We start from the raw sequence: 17500 nt of genomic DNA on the forward strand, positions 1-17500 counted from the left end.
CCCAGCCACCACCAGTCTATCTCTCTGTGTGTGTGTGTGTTCTGTACCTGTCCAGCGGTCCCAGCCACCACCAGTCTATCTCTCTGTGTGTGTGTGTTCTGTACCTGTCCAGCGGTCCCAGCCACCACCAGTCTATCTCTCTGTGTGTGTGTGTTCTGTACCTGTCCAGCGGTCCCAGCCACCACCAGTCTATCTCTCTGTGTGTGTGTGTTCTGTACCTGTCCAGCGGTCCCAGCCACCACCAGTCTATCTCTCTGTGTGTGTGTGTTCTGTACCTGTCCAGCGGTCCCAGCCACCACCAGTCTATCTCTCTTTGTGTGTGTGTGTTCTGTACCTGTCCAGCGGTCCCAGCCACCACCAGTCTATTCTCTGTGTGTGTGTGTTCTGTACCTGTCCAGCGGTCCCAGCCACCACCAGTCTATCTCTCTGTGTGTGTGTGTTCTGTACCTGTCCAGCGGTCCCAGCCACCACCAGTCTATCTCTCTCTGTGTGTGTGTGTGTTCTGTACCTGTCCAGCGGTCCCAGCCACCACCAGTCTATCTCTCTGTGTGTGTGTGTTCTGTACCTGTCCAGCGGTCCCAGCCACCACCAGTCTATCTCTCTGTGTGTGTGTGTTCTGTACCTGTCCAGCGGTCCCAGCCACCACCAGTCTATCTCTCTGTGTGTGTGTGTTCTGTACCTGTCCAGCGGTCCCAGCCACCACCAGTCTATCTCTCTGTGTGTGTGTGTTCTGTACCTGTCCAGCGGTCCCAGCCACCACCAGTCTATCTCTCTGTGTGTGTGTGTTCTGTACCTGTCCAGCGGTCCCAGCCACCACCAGTCTATCTCTCTGTGTGTGTGTGTGTTCTGTACCTGTCCAGCGGTCCCAGCCACCACCAGTCTATCTCTCTGTGTGTGTGTGTTCTGTACCTGTCCAGCGGTCCCAGCCACCACCAGTCTATCTCTGTGTGTGTGTGTGTTCTGTACCTGTCCAGCGGTCCCAGCCACCACCAGTCTATCTCTCTGTGTGTGTGTGTGTTCTGTACCTGTCCAGCGGTCCCAGCCACCACCAGTCTATCTCTCTGTGTGTGTGTGTGTGTTCTGTACCTGTCCAGCGGTCCCAGCCACCACCAGTCTATCTCTCTGTGTGTGTGTTCTGTACCTGTCCAGCGGTCCCAGCCACCACCAGTCTATCTCTCTGTGTGTGTGTGTTCTGTACCTGTCCAGCGGTCCCAGCCACCACCAGCCTATCTCTCTGTGTGTGTGTGTTCTGTACCTGTCCAGCGGTCCCAGCCACCACCAGCTATCTCTCTGTGTGTGTGTGTTCTGTACCTGTCCAGCGGTCCCAGCCACCACCAGCCTATCTCTCTGTGTGTGTGTGTTCTGTACCTGTCCAGCGGTCCCAGCCACCACCAGTCTATCTCTCTGTGTGTGTGTGTTCTGTACCTGTCCAGCGGTCCCAGCCACCACCAGTCTATCTCTCGTTGTGTGTGTGTGTTCTGTACCTGTCCAGCGGTCCCAGCCACCACCAGTCTATCTCTCTGTGTGTGTGTGTTCTGTACCTGTCCAGCGGTCCCAGCCACCACCAGCCTATCTCTCTGTGTGTGTGTGTTCTGTACCTGTCCAGCGGTCCCAGCCACCACCAGTCTATCTCTCTGTGTGTGTGTGTTCTGTACCTGTCCAGCGGTCCCAGCCACCACCAGCCTATCTCTCTGTGTGTGTGTGTTCTGTACCTGTCCAGCGGTCCCAGCCACCACCAGCCTATCTCTCTGTGTGTGTGTGTTCTGTACCTGTCCAGCGGTCCCAGCCACCACCAGTCTATCTCTCTGTGTGTGTGTGTTCTGTACCTGTCCAGCGGTCCCAGCCACCACCAGTCTATCTCTCTGTGTGTGTGTGTTCTGTACCTGTCCAGCGGTCCCAGCCACCACCAGTCTATCTCTCTGTGTGTGTGTGTTCTGTACCTGTCCAGCGGTCCCAGCCACCACCAGTCTATCTCTCTGTGTGTGTGTGTTCTGTACCTGTCCAGCGGTCCCAGCCACCACCAGTCTATCTCTCTGTGTGTGTGTGTTCTGTACCTGTCCAGCGGTCCCAGCCACCACCAGTCTATCTCTCTGTGTGTGTGTGTTCTGTACCTGTCCAGCGGTCCCAGCCACCACCAGTCTATCTCTCTGTGTGTGTGTGTTCTGTACCTGTCCAGCGGTCCCAGCCACCACCAGTCTATCTCTCTGTGTGTGTGTTCTGTACCTGTCCAGCGGTCCCAGCCACCACCAGTCTATCTCTCTGTGTGTGTGTGTGTTCTGTACCTGTCCAGCGGTCCCAGCCACCACCAGTCTATCTCTCTGTGTGTGTGTGTGTTCTGTACCTGTCCAGCGGTCCCAGCCACCACCAGCCTATCTCTCTGTGTGTGTGTGTGTTCTGTACCTGTCCAGCGGTCCCAGCCACCACCAGTCTATCTCTCTGTGTGTGTGTGTTCTGTACCTGTCCAGCGGTCCCAGCCACCACCAGCCTATCTCTCTGTGTGTGTGTGTTCTGTACCTGTCCAGCGGTCCCAGCCACCACCAGTCTATCTCTCTGTGTGTGTGTGTTCTGTACCTGTCCAGCGGTCCCAGCCACCACCAGTCTATCTCTCGTGTGTGTGTGTGTTCTGTACCTGTCCAGCGGTCCCAGCCACCACCAGTCTATCTCTCTGTGTGTGTGTGTTCTGTACCTGTCCAGCGGTCCCAGCCACCACCAGTCTATCTCTCTGTGTGTGTGTGTTCTGTACCTGTCCAGCGGTCCCAGCCACCACCAGTCTATCTCTCTGTGTGTGTGTTCTGTACCTGTCCAGCGGTCCCAGCCACCACCAGTCTATCTCTCTGTGTGTGTGTGTTCTGTACCTGTCCAGCGGTCCCAGCCACCACCAGTCTATCTCTCTCTGTGTGTGTGTGTTCTGTACCTGTCCAGCGGTCCCAGCCACCACCAGTCTATCTCTCTGTGTGTGTGTGTGTGTTCTGTACCTGTCCAGCGGTCCCAGCCACCACCAGTCTATCTCTCTGTGTGTGTGTGTTCTGTACCTGTCCAGCGGTCCCAGCCACCACCAGTCTATCTCTCTGTGTGTGTGTGTGTGTTCTGTACCTGTCCAGCGGTCCCAGCCACCACCAGTCTATCTCTCTGTGTGTGTGTGTTCTGTACCTGTCCAGCGGTCCCAGCCACCACCAGTCTATCTCTCTGTGTGTCTGTGTGTTCTGTACCTGTCCAGCGGTCCCAGCCACCACCAGTCTATCTCTCTGTGTGTGTGTGTTCTGTACCTGTCCAGCGGTCCCAGCCACCACCAGTCTATCTCTCTCTGTGTGTGTGTGTTCTGTACCTGTCCAGCGGTCCCAGCCACCACCAGTCTATCTCTCTTGTGTGTGTGTGTGTTCTGTACCTGTCCAGCGGTCCCAGCCACCACCAGTCTATCTCTCTGTGTGTGTGTGTTCTGTACCTGTCCAGCGGTCCCAGCCACCACCAGTCTATCTCTCTGTGTGTCTCTGTGTTCTGTACCTGTCCAGCGGTCCCAGCCACCACCAGTCTATCTCTCTGTGTGTGTGTGTGTTCTGTACCTGTCCAGCGGTCCCAGCCACCACCAGTCTATCTCTCTGTGTGTGTGTGTGTTCTGTACCTGTCCAGCGGTCCCAGCCACCACCAGCCTATCTCTCTGTGTGTGTGTGTTCTGTACCTGTCCAGCGGTCCCAGCCACCACCAGCCTATCTCTCTGTGTGTGTGTGTGTTCTGTACCTGTCCAGCGGTCCCAGCCACCACCAGTCTATCTCTCTGTGTGTGTGTGTTCTGTACCTGTCCAGCGGTCCCAGCCACCACCAGCCTATCTCTCGTGTGTGTGTGTGTTCTGTACCTGTCCAGCGGTCCCAGCCACCACCAGTCTACAGCTGTGTTTACAGAGACTGATCTTCTGGATCCCCAGACGAGGATCATCACTATACGGATCAAAACAACCCACCTAGAACACACACCATCATCATCATCATCATCATCATCACATATCACACAAAAAAACAAATAGAACACCATCATCATCATCATCATCATTACTACAGACACCAGCAACCCAGCAGGAGTCTCTCTAATATATTCAATTACTAAAACGTTATTTACAGTGGGGAAAAAAAGTATTTAGTCAGCCACCAATTACTAAAACGTTATTTATCCCAGAGGGGGAATCAGGCCAACACGTTATTTATCCCAGAGGGGGAATCGGCCAACACGTTATTTATCCCAGAGGGGGAATCAGGCCAACACGTTATTTATCCCAGGGGGGAATCAGGCCAACACGTTATTTATCCCAGGGGGGGAATCCGGCCAACATGTTATTTATCCCAGAGGGGGAATCAGGCCAACATGTTATTTATCCCAGAGGGGGAATCAGGCCAACACGTTATTTATCCCAGAGGGGGAATCAGGCCAACACGTTATTTATCCCAGAGGGGGAATCAGGCCAACACGTTATTTATCCCAGAGGGGGAATCAGGCCAACACGTTATTTATCCCAGAGGGTGAATCAGGCCAACACGTTATTTATCCCAGAGGGGGAATCAGGCCAACACGTTATTTATCCCAGAGGGGGGAATCAGGCCAACACGTTATTTATCCCAGAGGGGGAATCAGGCCAACACGTTATTTATCCCAGAGGGGGAATCAGGCCAACACGTTATTTATCCCAGAGGGGGAATCAGGCCAACACGTTATTTATCCCAGAGGGGGAATCAGGCCAACACGTTATTTATCCCAGAGGGGGAATCCGGCCAACACGTTATTTATCCCAGAGGGGGAATCCGGCCAACACATTATTTATCCCAGGGGGGGAATCAGGCCAACACGTTATTTATCCCAGAGGGGGAATCAGGCCAACATGTTATTTATCCCAGAGGGGGAATCAGGCCAACACGTTATTTATCCCAGAGGGGGAATCAGGCCAACACGTTATTTATCCCAGAGGGGGAATCAGGCCAACACGTTATTTATCCCAGAGGGGGAATCAGGCCAACACGTTATTTATCCCAGAGGGGGAATCAGGCCAACATGTTATTTATCCCAGAGGGGGAATCAGGCCAACATGTTATTTATCCCAGAGGGGGAAATCAGGCCAACACGTTATTTATCCCAGAGGGGGAATCAGGCCAACATGTTCTTTATCCCAGAGGGGGGAATCAGGCCAACATGTTATTTATCCCAGAGGGGGAAATCAGGCCAACATGTCTACTTTACAGATCACCAACCTAAAACCCCAAAGAACAAGCAATGCAGTAGTAGTAGTAGCAGTAGTAGTAATAGTAGTAGTAGTAGTAGTAGTAGTAGTAGTAGTAGTATAGTAGTAGTAGTAGTAGTAGTAGCAGCAGTAGTATAGTAGTAGTAGAGGTATAGTAGTAGTAGTAGTATAGTAGTAGTAGTAGTAGTAGTAGTAGTAGTATAGTAGTAGTATAGTAGTAGTAGTAGTAGTAGTAGTAGTATAGTAGTAGTATTGTAGTAGTAGTAGTAGTAGTATTGTAGTAGTAGTAGTAGTAGTAGTAGTATAGTAGTAGTAGTAGTAGTAGTATAGTAGTAGTAGTAGTAGTAGTAGTATAGTAGTAGTATAGTAGTAGCAGTAGTAGTAGTAGTAGTATAGTATTAGTATAGTAGTAGTAGTATAGTAGTATAGTAGTAGTAGTATAGTAGTAGTATAGTAGTAGTAGTATAGTAGTAGTAGTAGTATAGTAGTAGTATTATAGTAGTAGTAGTAGTATAGTAGTAGTAGTAGTATAGTATTAGTATTAGTAGTATAGTAGTAGTATTAGTAGTATAGTAGTAGTAGTAGTATTGTAGTAGTAGTATAGTAGTAGTGTAGTAGTAGTAGTATTGTAGTAGTATTGTGGTAGTAGTAGTAGTAGTAGTAGAGTAGCAGTAGTAGTAGTGTAGTAGTAGTAGTAGTACTAGTATAGTAGTAGTAGTATAGTAGTAGTATAGTAGTAGTAGTAGTAGTAGTATAGTAGTAGTAGTATAGTAGTAGTAGTATAGTAGTAGTAGCAGTATAGTAGTAGTAGTAGTAGTAGTAGTATTGTAGTAGTAGTATTGTAGTAGTAGTATAGTAGTAGTACTATAGTAGTAGTAGTAGTAGTAGTAGTAGTAGTAGTATAGTGGTAGTATAGTAGTAGTATAGTAGTAGTAGTAGTAGTATAGTAGTAGTATAGTAGTAGTAGTAGTAGTAGTAGTATAGCAGTAGTGTAGTAGTAGTATTGTAGTAGTATTGTAGTAGTATAGTAGTAGTATAGTAGTAGTAGTATTGTAGTAGTAGTGTAGTAGTAGTAGTAGTAGTAGTATTGTAGTAGCAGTAGTAGTAGTATAGTAGTAGTAGTAGTAGCAGTAGTAGTAGTATTGTAGTAGTAGTAGTATAGTAGTAGTAGTAGTATTGTAGTAGTAGTGTAGTAGTATAGTAGTAGTAGTAGTAGTAGTAGTATTGTAGTGTAGTAGTAGTGTAGTAGTAGTAGTAGTAGTAGTAGTAGTAGTAGTAGTAGTATTATTGTAGTAGTAGTAGTATTGTAGTAGGAGTGTAAGTTGAGGAGAGACTGACATGCATGTTACTGACACTTTCCCTCCATGTATAATATAACATATAATAATAATAATAATATGCCATTTAGCAGATGCTTTTATCCAAAGCGACTTACAGTCATGTGTGCATACATTTTTACGTATGGGTGGTCCCGGGGATCGAACCCACTACCCTGGCATTACAAGCGCCGTGCTCTACCAGCTGAGCTACAGAGGATCGTAGTACGATACGTGCTGCTTTGTTCATGGACCAACTGCAATTTACCCATGTCCTTCTTTGCCGCACATGACCACACAGGTGGGCAGTAGTCCAGATGCAACAAAACTAGGGCCTGTAGGACCTGTCTGGTCGACTTAGATGTCAAGAAGGCAGAGCAACGCCCTATCACGGACAGACCTCTTCCCATTTTAGCAACCATTGAGTCTATATGTTTTGAACATGACAGCTTGCTATCTAGGGTTACACGCAGCAGTTTAGTCTCCTAAACTTGCTCAATAGCCACATTATTCAATAATAGATCTAAACGAGGTTTAGCGTTGAGCAAGTGATATATCCCCAAAATGATGCTTTTAGTTTGAGATATTTAGTACCAGCCTATTTTAGTTACCTATTCTAAAACTGCCTGGAGCTCTATGTTAAGGGTGTCAGTTATTTATTTTACTGTTGCAGCCGAAGTGTATGCTGTTGATTCGTCAGCGTACAGACACACAGGCTTTATTCAAGGTCAGGGGAAGGTCATTAGTAATAACAGAAAACCAAAGCTTGCTAAGCACCTGTAACAGGCTGATTGGTCGGCCGTTTGAACCATTAAAAGGTGTTCTGCTATTCTTGGGTAGTGGATTTGACCTTTGCCTCCCTCCATATCTGAGGGCACACACCATCTTCTAGGCTTACATTTTTAACTTTAGGACAGAGGTCAGGGGTGTGTTTGTGTTTATTATGGATCCCCATTAGTTCCTGCCAAGGCAGCAGCTACTCTTCCTGGGGTTTATTATGGATCCCCATTAGTTCCTGCCAAGGCAGCAGCTACTCTTCCTGGGGTTTATTATGGATCCCCATTAGTTCCTGCCAAGGCAGCAGCTACTCTTCCTGGGGTTTATTATGGATCCCCATTAGTTCCTGCCAAGGCAGCAGCTACTCTTCCTGGGGTTTATTATGGATCCCCATTGGTTCCTGCCAAGGCAGCAGCCACTCTTCCTGGGGTTTTATTATGGATCCCCATTAGTTCCTGCCAAGGCAGCAGCTACTCTTCCTGGGGTTTATTATGGATCCCGTTAGTTCCTGCCAAGGCAGCAGCTACTCTTCCTGGGGTTTATTATGGATCCCCATTAGTTCCTGCCAAGGCAGCAGCTACTCTTCCTGGGGTTTATTATGGATCCCCATTAGTTCCTGCCAAGGCAGCAGCTACTCTTCCTGGGGTTTATTATGGATCCCCATTAGTTCCTGACAAGGCAGCAGCTACTCTTCCTGGGGTTTATTATGGATCCCCGTTAGTTCCTGCCAAGGCAGCAGCTACTCTTCCTGGGGGTTTATTATGGATCCCCATTAGTTCCCTACCAAGGCAGCAGCTACTCTTCCTGGGGTTTATTATGGATCCCCATTAGTTCCTGCCAAGGCAGCAGCTACTCTTCCTGGGGTTTATTATGGATCCCCATTAGTTCCTGCCAAGGCAGCAGCTACTCTTCTGGGGTTTATTATGGATCCCGTTAGTTCCTGACAAGGCAGCAGCTACTCTTCCTGGGGTTTATTATGGATCCCGTTAGTTCCTGCCAAGGCAGCAGCTACTCTTCCTGGGGTTTATTATGGATCCCCATTAGTTCCTACCAAGGCAGCAGCTACTCTTCCTGGGGGTTTATTATGGATCCCCATTAGTTCCGCCAAGGCAGCGGCTACTCTTCCTGGGGTTTATTATGGATCCCCATTAGTTCCTGCCAAGGCAGCAGCTACTCTTCCTGGGGTTTATTATGGATCCCCATTAGTTCCTGCCAAGGCAGCAGCTACTCTTCCTGGGGTTTATTATGGATCCCCATTAGTTCCTGACAAGGCAGCAGCTACTCTTCCTGGGGTTTATTATGGATCCCCGTTAGTTCCTGCCAAGGCAGCAGCTACTCTTCCTGGGGTTTATTATGGATCCCCATTAGTTCCTACCAAGGCAGCGGCTACTCTTCCTGGGGTTTATTATGGATCCCCATTAGTTCCTGCCAAGGCAGCGGCTACTCTTCCTGGGGTTTATTATGGATCCCCATTAGTTCCTGCCAAGGCAGCAGCTACTCTTCCTGGGTTTATTATGGATCCCCATTAGTTCCTGCCAAGGCAGCGGCTACTCTTCCTGGGGTTTATTGTGGATCCCCATTAGTTCCCTGCCAAGGCAGCAGCTACTCTTCCTGGGGTTTATTATGGATCCCCATTAGTTCCTGACAAGGCAGCAGCTACTCTTCCTGGGGTTTATTATGGATCCCCATTGGTTCCTGCCAAGGCAGCAGCTACTCTTCCTGGGGTTTATTATGGATCCCCATTAGTTCCTGCCAAGGCAGCGGCTACTCTTCCTGGGGTTTATTATGGATCCCCATTAGTTCCTGCCAAGGCAGCGGCTACTCTTCCTGGGGGTTTGTACGGATCCCCATTAGTTCCTGCCAAGGCAGCAGCTACTCTTCCTGGGGTTTATTACGGATCCCCATTAGTTCCTGCCAAGGCAGCAGCTACTCTTCCTGGGGTTTATTATGGATCCCCATTAGTTCCTGCCAAGGCAGCAGCTACTCTTCCTGGGGTTTATTATGGATCCCCATTAGTTCCTGCCAGAGAGCAGCTACTCTTCCTGGGGTTTATTACGGATCCCCATTAGTTCCTGCCAGGAACCCCAGGAAGAGTAGCTGCTGGTGTGTGTGTGTGTGTGTGTGTGTGTCTGCGGTGTGTGTGTGTGTGTGTGTCTGCGTGTGTGTGTGTCGTGTGTGTGTTCTGACCTTCCTGAAGGGGAGGCCACTCCTCCTCCTGCAGTGCTTGGGGGTCGTTGACAGGGTTCAGGAGGTGCGTCGTTAGGGTAACAGTCGGTATGGAAGACGTTAGCCGTGCTGAGCTTGTAGACAGGAGTCAGGGCCACACCAGACACATCCCAGAACCGCACGGTACCGTCCTCATGCCTGCACACACACACACACACACACACACACACAGAACATGGTGGTGGCAGTAGGAAGACTACAAAGGACTGTGTGTGTGTGTGTGTGTGTGTGTGTGTGTGTGTGTGTGTGTGTGTGTGTGTGTGTTTGTTTACCCTGTTAGCAGCAGCTCCTGTTGTCTGGGCGGGGGCGCTAGATTCTCCCCTCCACATATCGGCCAACTCTACACACACACACACACACACACACACACACACACACACACACACACACACACAGACACACAGAGTTGTAGGTTAGATGACGGATTCCCACATTGCAGCAGAGAGACTAAGAAGTGAATAAGGCCTCATTCATCCAGCTGTGAACGCATGTCCCTCAGATGACCTCTGACCCCTCTGTTCATCCCTCTGTTCATCCCTCTGACCCCTCTGTTCATCCCTCTAACCCCTCTGTTCATCCCTCTAACCCCCTCTGTTCATCCCTCTAACCCCCTCTGTTCATCCCTCTGACCCCTCTGTTCATCCCTCTGACCCCTCTGTTCATCCCTCTGACCCCTCTGTTCATCCCTCTGACCCTCTGTTCATCCCTCTAACCCCTCTGTTCATCCCTCTAACCCCCTCTGTTCATCCCTCTGACCCCCTCTGTTCATCCCTCTAACCCCTCTGTTCATCCCTCTAACCCCTCTGTTCATCCCTCTGACCCCTCTGTTCATCCCTCTAACCCCTCTGTTCATCCCTCTATCCCTCTGTTCATCCCTCTAACCCCTCTGTTCATCCCTCTGACCCTCTGTTCATCCTCCTCTAACCCCTCTGTTCATCCCTCTGACCCCTCTGTTCATCCCTCTGACCCCTCTGTTCATCCCTCTAACCCCCTCTGTTCATCCCTCTGACCCCTCTGTTCATCCCTCTGACCCTCTGTTCATCCCTCTGACCCCTCTGTTCATCCCCTCTGACCCCTCTGTTCATCCCTCTGACCCCTCTGTTCATCCCTCTGACCCCTCTGTTCATCCCTCTACCCCTCTGTTCATCCCTCTGACCCCTCTGTTCATCCCTCTGACCCTCTGTTCATCCCTCTGACCCCTCTGTTCATCCCTCTGACCCCTCTGTTCATCCCTCTGACCCTCTGTTCATCCCTCTGACCCCCTCTGTTCATCCCTCTGACCCCTCTGGTTCATCCCTCTGACCCCTCTGTTCATCCCTCTAACCCCTCTGTTCATCCCTCTAACCCCTCTGATGACCTCTAACCCCTCTGTTCATCCCTCTAACCCCCTCTGTTCATCCCTCTGACCCCTCTGTTCATCCCTCCGACCCCTCTGTTCATCCCTCTGACCCCTCTGATGACCTCCTAACCCCTCTGTTCATCCCTCTGACCCTCTGATGACCTCCTAACCCCTCTGTTCATCCCTCTAACCCCTCTGTTCATCCCTCTAACCCTCTGTTCATCCCTCTGACCCCTCTGTTCATCCCTCTGTTCATCCCTCTAACCCCTCTGTTCATCCCTCTGACCCCTCTGATGACCTCTGACCCCTCTGTTCATCCCTCTGACCCCTCTGATGACCTCTAACCCCTCTGTTCATCCCTCTGACCCCTCTGTTCATCCCTCTAACCCCTCTGTTCATCCCTCTGACCCCCTCTGTTCATCCCTCTAACCCCTCTGTTCATCCCTCTGACCCCTCCGATGACCTCTGACCCCTCTGTTCATCCCTCTAACCCCTCTGTTCATCCCTCTAACCCCTCTGTTCATCCCTCTGACCCCTCTGTTCATCCCTCTAACCCCTCTGTTCATCCCTCTAACCCCTCTGTTCATCCCTCTGACCCCTCTGTTCATCCCTCTAACCCCTCTGTTCATCCCTCTAACCCCTCTGTTCATCCCTCTAACCCCTCTGTTCATCCCTCTAACCCCTCTGTTCATCCCTCTGACCCCTCCGATGACCTCTGACCCCTCTGTTCATCCCTCTAAACCCTCTGTTCATCCCTCTAACCCCTCTGTTCATCCCTCTGACCCCTCCGATGACCTCTGACCCCTCTGTTCATCCCTCTGACCCCTCTGATGACCTCTAACCCCTCTGTTCATCCCTCTAACCCCTCTGTTCATCCCTCTGACCCCTCTGTTCATCCCTCTGACCCCTCTGTTCATCCCTCTGACCCCTCTGTTCATCCCTCTAACCCCTCTGTTCATCCCTCTATCCCCTCTGTTCCAGTGCCAACTCCAACCCTCCCTGGCCCTGCCGCAGGCTGGTATGATATACCAGAACACCAGCTGTGTGTGTGTGTTCTCTAAGCTCCATCGGATCAAACAGCTGCTTTTGGCTGCAAAGCCTTTAACTATGGACACCTGCTGCTACGCTAACAATGCTAATACAGACTAACCTGCTGCTAAGCTAACAACGCTAACACAGACTAACCTGCTGCTAAGCTAACAACGCTAATAAAGACAGACTACCCTGCAGCTAAAGTGGGCTACAAGCTCACTTAAGATAAGAAAGAGAAGGTGAACCTAACCCTAACGTATCAACAGAAAGAGAAGGTTAACCTAACCCTAACGTATCAACAGAAAGAGAAGGTTAACCCTAACCCTAACGTATCAACAGAAAGAGAAGGTGAACCTAACCCTAACGTATCAACAGAAAGAGAAGGTTAACCTAACCCTAACGTATCAACAGAAAGAGAAGGTGAACCTAACCCTAACGTATCAACAGAAAGAGAAGGTTAACCTAACCCTAACGTATCAACAGAAAGAGAAGGTTAACCTAACCCTAACGTATCAACAGAAAGAGAAGGTGAACCTAACCCTAACGTATCAACAGAAAGAGAAGGTGAACCTAACCCTAACGTATCAACAGAAAGAGAAGGTTAACCTAACCCTAACGTATCAACAGAAAGAGAAGGTTAACCCTAACCCTAACGTATCAACAGAAAGAGAAGGTTAACCCTAACGTATCAACAGAAAGAGAAGGTTAACCCTAACGTATCAACAGAAAGAGAAGGTTAACCTAACCCTAACGTATCAACAGAAAGAGAAGGTTAACCTAACCCTAACGTATCAACAGAAAGAGAAGGTTAACCTAACCCTAACGTATCAACAGAAAGAGAAGGTTAACCTAACCCTAACGTATCAACAGAAAGAGAAGGTTAACCTAACCCTAACGTATCAACAGAAAGAGAAGGTTAACCTAACCCTAACGTATCAACAGAAAGAGAAGGTTAACCTAACCCTAACGTATCAACAGAAAGAGAAGTCACTGTTTCCATCCGTTTTCTTCTATTTGGTGCCTGATGAATAAGACCCTGGTGGGGGTAGGTGAGAACACTGCTGTGAGTGTGACAGGACAGGGACAGGGACGTGTGTTGTGTGTGTGACAGGGACAGGGACGTGTGTTGTGTGTGTGACAGACAGAGACAGGGAGCGTGTGTGTGTGTGACAGGGACAGGGGACGTGTGTTGTGTGTGTGACAGGACAGGGACGTGTGTTGTGTGTGTGACAGGACAGGACAGGGACGTGTGTTGTGTGTGTGACAGGACAGGACAGGGACGTGTGTTGTGTGTGTGACAGGACAGGACAGGGACGTGTGTTGTGTGTGTGACAGGGACAGGGACGTGTGTTGTGTGTGTGACAGGACAGGACAGGGACGTGTGTTGTGTGTGTGACAGGACAGGGACAGGGACGTGTGTTGTGTGTGACAGGACAGGACAGGGACGTGTGTTGTGTGTGTGACAGGACAGGACAGGGACGTGTGTTGTGTGTGTGACAGGACAGGACAGGGACGTGTGTTGTGTGCCGTGACAGGACAGACAGGACAGGACGTGTGTTGTGTGTGTGACAGGACAGGACAAGGGACGTGTGTTGTGTGTGTGACAGGGACAGGGACAGGGACGTGTGTTGTGTGTGTGACAGGACAGGGACGTGTGTTGTGTGTGTGACAGGACAGGGACAGGGACGTGTGTTATGTGTGTGACAGGACAGGACAGGGGCGGTGTTGTGTGTGTGACAAGACGGACAGGGACTGTGTTGTGTGTGTGACAGGACGAGGCGTGTGTTGTGTGTGTGACAGGACAGACAGGGACAGGGTGTGTTGTGTGTGACAGGACAGGGACGTGTGTTGTGTGTGACAGGACAGGGACAGGGACGTGTGTTGTGTGTGACAGGACAGGACAGGGACGCGTGTGTGTGTGTGACAGGACAGGGGACGTGTGTTGTGTGTGTGACAGAGACGGGACGTGTGTTGTGTGTGTGACAGGACAGGGACGTGTGTTGTGTGTGAGCAGGACAGGGACAGGGGCGTGTGTTGTGTGTGTGACAGGACAGGACAGGGACGTGTGTTGTGTGTGTGCAGGACAGGACAGGGGACGTGTGTTGTGTGTGTGACAGGACAGGACAGGGAGCGTGTGTTGTGTGTGACAGGACAGGGACGTGTGTTGTGTGTGACAGGACAGGGACAGGGGACGTGTGTTGTGTGTGTGACAGGACAGGACAGGGACGTGTGTTGTGTGTGTGACAGGACAGGACAGGGACGTGTGTTGTGTGTGTGACAGGACAGGGACGTGTGTTGTGTGTGTGACAGGACAGGGACGTGTGTGTTGTGTGTGACAGACAGGGACGTGTATTTGTGTGTGTGACAGGACAGGACAGGGGACGTGTGTTGTGTGTGTGACAGGACAGGGACAGGGGACGTGTAGTTGTGTGTGTGACAGGACAGGACAGGGACGTGTGTTGTGTGTGTGACAGGACAGGGACAGGGACGTGTGTTGTGTGTGTGACAGGACAGGACAGGGACGTGTGTTGTGTGTGTGACAGGACAGGGACGTGTGTTGTGTGTGTGACAGGACAGGGACAGGGACGTGTGTTGTGTGTGTGACAGGACAGGGACGTGTGTTGTGTGTGTGACAGGACAGGACAGGGACGTGTGTTGTGTGTGTGACAGGACAGGGACGTGTGTTGTGTGTGTGACAGGACAGGACAGGGACGTGTGTTGTGTGTGTGACAGGACAGGGACAGGGACGTGTGTTGTGTGTGTGACAGGACAGGACCGTGTGTTGTGTGTGTGACAGGACAGGGACGTGTGTTGTGTGTGTGACAGGACAGGACAGGGACGTGTGTTTGTGTGTGACAGGACAGGGACAGGGGCGTGTGTTGTGTGTGTGACAGAGACAGGGGACGTGTGTTGTGTGTGTGACAGGACAGGACAGGGACGTGTGTTGTGTGTGTGACAGGACAGGGACAGGGACGTGTGTGTGTGTGTGACAGGACAGGGACAGGGACGTGTGTTGTGTGTGTGACAGGACAGGACAAAGCGTGTGTTGTGTGTGACAGAGACAGGGACAGGGACGTGTGTTGTGTGTGTGACAGGACAGGACAGGGACGTGTGTTGTGTGTGTGACAGGACAGGACAGGGACGTGTGTTGTGTGTGTGACAGGACAGACAGGGACAGGCGTGTGTTGTGTGTGTGACAGGACAGGACAGGGACGTGTGTTGTGTGTGACAGGACAGGACAGGGACGTGTGTTGTGTGTGTGACAGGACAGGGACAGGGGCGTGTAGTTGTGTGTGTGACAGGACAGGACAGGGACGTGTGTTGTGTGTGTGACAGGGACAGGGACGGTGTTGTGTGTGTGACAGGACAGGGACAGGGACGTGTGTTGTGTGTGACAGACAGGACAGGGACGTGTGTTGTGTGTGTAGACAGGACAGGGGACGTGTGTTGTGTGTGACAGGGACAAGGGACGTGTGTTGTGTGTGTGACAGGACAGGACAGGGACGTGTGTTGTGTGTGTGACAGGACAGGACAGGGACGTGTGTTGTGTGTGTGACAGGACAGGACAGGGACGTGTGTTGTGTGTGTGACAGGACAGGACAGGGACGTGTGTTGTGTGTGTGACAGGACAGGACAGGGACGTGTGTTGTGTGTGTGACAGGACAGGACAGGGACGTGTGTGTGTGTGTGACAGGACAGGACAGGGGACGTGTGTTGTGTGTGTGACAGGACAGGACAGGGACGTGTGTTGTGTGTGTGACAGGACAGGACAGGGGACGTGTGTTGTGTGTGTGACAGGACAGGGACAGGGGCGTGTGTTGTGTGTGTGACAGGACAGGACAGGGACGTGTGTTGTGTGTGTGACAGGACAGGGGACGTGTGTTGTGTGTGTGACAGGACAGGACAGGGACGTGTGTTGTGTGTGTGACAGGACAGGACAGGGACGTGTGTTGTGTGTGTGACAGAGACAGGACAGGGACGTGTGTGTGTGTGTGACAGACAGGACAGGGAGCGTGTGTTGTGTGTGTGACAGGACAGGACAGGGGCGTGTGTTGTGTGTGACAGGACAGGACAGGGACGTGTGTTGTGTGTGTGACAGGACAGGACAGGGACGTGTGTTGTGTGTGTGACAGGACAGGACAGGGACGTGTGTTGTGTGTGTGACAGGACAGGACAGGGACGTGTGTTGTGTGTGTGACAGGACAGGACAGGGACGTGTGTTGTGTGTGTGACAGGACAGGACAGGGACGTGTGTTGTGTGTGTGACAGGACAGGACAGGGACGTGTGTTGTGTGTGTGACAGGACAGGGACAGGACGTGTAGTTGTGTGTGTGACAGGACAGGACAGGGACGTGTGTTGTGTGTGACAGGACAGGGACAGGGACGTGTGTTGTGTGTGTGACAGGACAGGACAGGGACGTGTGTTGTGTGTGTGACAGGACAGGGAGGGACGTGTGTTGTGTGTGTGACAGAGACAGGGACGTGGTTGTGTGTGTGACAGGACAGGACAGGGACGTGTGTTGTGTGTGTGACAGGACAGGACAGGGACGTGTGTTGTGTGTGTGACAGGACAGGACAGGACGTGTGTTGTGTGTGACAGGACAGGACAGGGGACGTGTGTTGTGTGTGTGACAGGACAGGACAGGCGTGTGTGTGTGTGTGACAGGACAGGACAGGGACGTGTTTGTGTGTGTGACAGGACAGGACAGGGACGTGTGTTGTGTGTGTGACAGGACAGGGACAGGGACGTGTGTTGTGTGTGTGACAGGACAGGACAGGGACGTGTGTTGTGTGTGTGACAGGACAGAGAGCGTGTGTTGTGTGTGTGACAGGACAGGACAGGGACGTGTGTTGTGTGTGTGACAGGACAGGACAGGGCGTGTGTTGTGTGTGACAAGGGACAGGACAGGGACGTGTGTTGTGTGTGACAGGACAGGACAGGGACGTGTGTTGTGTGTGACAGGACAGGGACAGGGACGTGTGTTGTGTGTGTGACAGGACAGGACGTGTGTTGTGTGTGTGACAGAGACAGGACAGGGGCGTGTTGTGTGTGTGACAGGACAGGACAGGGCGTGTGTTGTGTGTGAGACAGGACAGGGACGTGTGTTGTGTGTGTGACAGGACAGGGACAGGGACGCAGTGTGTTGTGTGTGTGACAGGACAGGGACAGGGACGTGTGTTGTGTGTGTGACAGGGACAGGGACATGGGACGTGTGTTGTGTGTGTGACAGGACAGGGACAGGGACGTGTGTTGTGTGTGTGACAGGACAGGACAGGGCGTGTGTTGTGTGTGTGACAGGACAGGACAGGGATCGTGTGTTGTGTGTGTGACAGGACAGGACAGGGACGTGTGTTGTGTGTGTGACAGGACAGGGACAGGGCGTGTGTTGTGTGTGTAGACAGGACAGGGACGTGTGTTGTGTGTGTGACAGGACAGGACAGGGACGTGTGTTGTGTGTGTGACAGGACAGGACAGGGACGTGTGTTGTGTGTGACAGGACAGGACAGGGGACGTGTGTTGTGTGTGTGACAGGACAGGACAGGGACGTGTGTGTGTGTGTGACAGGACAGGGACGTGTGTTGTGTGTG

General features: G+C 51.3%; 1 pseudogene; it reads right to left on the reverse strand.

Moving 5' to 3' along the window:
• Positions 1 to 17500, reverse strand: part of LOC121563985 — a 67066-nt pseudogene that overhangs the window by 30582 nt on the left and 18984 nt on the right.

Source organism: Coregonus clupeaformis, unplaced genomic scaffold, assembly GCF_020615455.1.
Source record: "Coregonus clupeaformis isolate EN_2021a unplaced genomic scaffold, ASM2061545v1 scaf2022, whole genome shotgun sequence".
Taxonomy (NCBI): domain Eukaryota; kingdom Metazoa; phylum Chordata; class Actinopteri; order Salmoniformes; family Salmonidae; genus Coregonus; species Coregonus clupeaformis.